This window comes from Mytilus californianus, unplaced genomic scaffold (assembly GCF_021869535.1).
Source record: "Mytilus californianus isolate M0D057914Y unplaced genomic scaffold, xbMytCali1.0.p SCAF_9, whole genome shotgun sequence".
In the NCBI taxonomy this organism is placed as follows: Eukaryota; Metazoa; Mollusca; class Bivalvia; order Mytilida; family Mytilidae; genus Mytilus; species Mytilus californianus.
The window spans coordinates 49951782-49954982 of NW_026262745.1; the positions used below are offsets into that span (position 1 = coordinate 49951782).

General features: G+C 31.2%; 1 long non-coding RNA gene across 1 annotated transcript; it reads right to left on the reverse strand.

Annotated features, from left to right (window-relative positions):
• Positions 1-214: 214 nt before the first annotated feature.
• On the reverse strand, positions 215-1086 carry LOC127715449 (uncharacterized). Its single transcript, XR_007988422.1, has 2 exons — positions 770-1086; positions 215-297 (listed from the first exon to the last, which is right to left on the reverse strand). It is a non-coding gene; the product is annotated as an uncharacterized LOC127715449 (long non-coding RNA).
• Between the last annotated feature and the right edge of the window lie 2115 nt (positions 1087-3201).

Below are 3201 nucleotides of genomic sequence, written 5' to 3' on the forward strand. Positions count from 1 at the left end.
GGAAAGAGTTCCATATGGCACCCCCACGGAATAAACTGCAATACATTATTGGGTTCTTTTAGTATGGTGGGGGTGCCATATGGAACTCTTACCAAACGTAAGCTGCGTGCTTGGTTAAATCAAAAAGCAAATAAGCACAAAAAGTAACAATATAGCAAAGCAAATATTAAAAACTAAAGCTAAGCGAAACGAGAATACAAATACACTTAGCTTACCTCACATATCGTGCAAGTGGCACATTTCCATATAAACCATTATATAAACAAACACTACATCTTTGGTAAGGTTTAAATATACCTGTATAAGAAAAATGATTATTATAAATCTCTGTTAAGCATTATTTATTGTTTATAGTACAAACTCATGTTTACTATAAAAATCAATATTAAACCAAGATATCTATTTTTAGCTCTAAGATATATTTACTTTAATTCGATTAACCTTTAAAAATTACGCATTCATACCGGGCCGCTCGATACGTGCATTCATTCAATTTTTATACGTAAAGTTTTATCTTTAAATTATTATACCAGATTTAAATAGGTTAATGAAGTATTATTATATCTGATCGTAAAATTCTAATCTTCTTATGTTTTAAATACATTTACGATCTCTTTTGTTATAAAATTTAACACTCGTTCTCGACATTCAATCTAAACATGCATACGTGTAAAATATGAACTTTTGGACAGTTATTGCAAAATTAATAAAGAAAGAATAATACTGACCTTATATAAGAAACTTTCCAATCACGGAAAATAAGACTGACCTTATATAAGAAACTTTCCAATCACAGAATTGTTATTTTAGATATTAATTTCTTTAAGTTGTTAAATTGCAGACAGGTAAATATATAGGTGTTGCCCACAAGATGTCTTCCCATAAGATCTAGAACAAAGGAATTAAACCGCCAAAAGTACTGACCAATAGAAGAAATGTACGATAGCGCTCAAATCAACCGTGAAAATAAAGTACTAACTACAGTGAAATCAGACTTAACCAAAACATGATATGAGAATTCGTCCGTCAATAGTCCATGTCAATAAGTTAAAATAGAATAATACACAATGCTAATCCTTAATTACAAAATGTAATTGATAAGCTTACAATATAACTTTATTCAAGTATATACTAATACTAAATACTAAGAATATAAAAATATACAAAATACATAAAATAACAGGCTATCACATTATGTTAGTAAATAATGACTGCATTATAATTATCGAATCAACTGCATTTCTTCAGAATGTTCTGCAAATCGTATCATGAATATCTCTTTCATTTCTTGGGAAATTCGCGACATTGCAGTCTCTTATATTTAGGAGGATAATACAATATAATACATACGAACAGTGTGTAATAATATTCGGTGCCCAACAAATGTCATTTTAACGATCCAAATACAGTACATCGAAGATGTGGTATGAGTGCCAATGAGACAACTCTCCTTCCAAGTCACAATTTGTAAAAGTAAACCATTATAGGTCAAAGTACGGCCTTCAACACGGAGCAATCTAGCATCACGACATATATCACAAGTGGTAGGATATTCCAAATAATGTCTTTCCATTCACAGCTTGATAAGTAGAGGGTTCAGTTGACAAATATTCAAATGAATCCAAAGTTCGTATTGATAATAGTGAGTATCGTCTAATCAAACATTTTACAAGCGCTATCTTGACTTATTTGACCACAATACCGTCCTTTCTTTCCTCACTTTTACTAGTGTTTACCCTTTTCAAGACTTCCAAGTAAATACCGTTTTAGTTGTTGTTATGAATATGATTCTTAAGATCATACCTCGTAGAATATCAAATGCACATACGAGCTCGTGCAATGTAACATTCTACTCGAGAAATATAAACAAATTTAGTGCAATACCGCTGTAGTATTCTCATTTCCAATATTTCCTTAGATTCTAAATCTATTTTAAATCACTGAAAGTTGAGTTTATAATCTAAAGAAAAAAGGAACTCGCATCATCAGTGGTGATAGGCGAGTGATCCAGTAGTTCGGGTGGAAAATGTATATGCCTAGATATAATTTCTGATAATCACGTATACGTACGTACATATGGAAGTGTAATAAAATGGTTACTTTTATGCCAAAGGACCTTCAATCGACGAAAGACTACCACATAAAAAATTAAAAAAGAAATTGGAATCTTCTTGTTCAAGCAGTATGAATATTAACAGTAATTCTAGACAATCTAACAAATAATTTGTTCCAAGTAAACAGAGAACTTCCAGAACTAGTTAATGTTTCAAACACAGGAAGTTTAGTAACATTCCAGTCGTTCGCATTTAAATATGCTTTAAAGATATATAGAATAAAGATTATTATATATTTACCCGTAAAATCCTAACATTCCACAAACCACTTCGGCTGAAGTCTGAGTGATTTCATCATCGCAGACATTCCCCCATTCGTTATTGTGAAAAACCTGTAAGCGTCCTTCATGAATATCAGCGCCATTTTCGTGAAAGGACTTTCCATCCACAAGCCTAACCTTTGAAGCATCTGGAAAAATTTTGCATGTTAATAAACAGTTGAATCTTACTTTTCGTTTTTGTGACGAAAGTTGCATTATTGGTTATTTTCAAGTAATTAGTTAAATAAAGGCAGTAAAATAAATAACAGTAATATACCGCTGTTCAAAAGTCATAAATCGATTGAGAGAAAACAAATCCGGGTTTCAAACTAAAACAAGGCCATTAAAAAGGTGCTGTGGACATTATGAAGAACATAAAGCACATAATGAAATGGTGACATTATCTCTTTACTTTGCTTTATACCATTCCATTAGACATCTTTTTTTTTTACATAATGCGTTCTTAATTCCCAAACAAGGAAGTTGCGTAGGGAAAAATGTTGCATATGTCTATTAGTATTTTTTTCTCTAAAATTATCGCTCTCTTAGGTTAAAGTACTCAATCACCGTCAACAAGATATAGACCTGAACAACATGATACAAGGAAAATATCCATTGCGAATTGTAAAACAAATTACTGTAAATTCAGAAATTATTGCGTGCATTTATTATTGCGATTTTTCAAAAATGGACAAGAATACGAGTTTAATTATTGCGATTTCAGAAAAAACTACATACAGATCTATGTTTTAGTTATTAAATTGCGAGTTCTTATTATTGCGATATTCACCTAGTCGCATTATTCGCATTAATAAAAACCTCGCAAT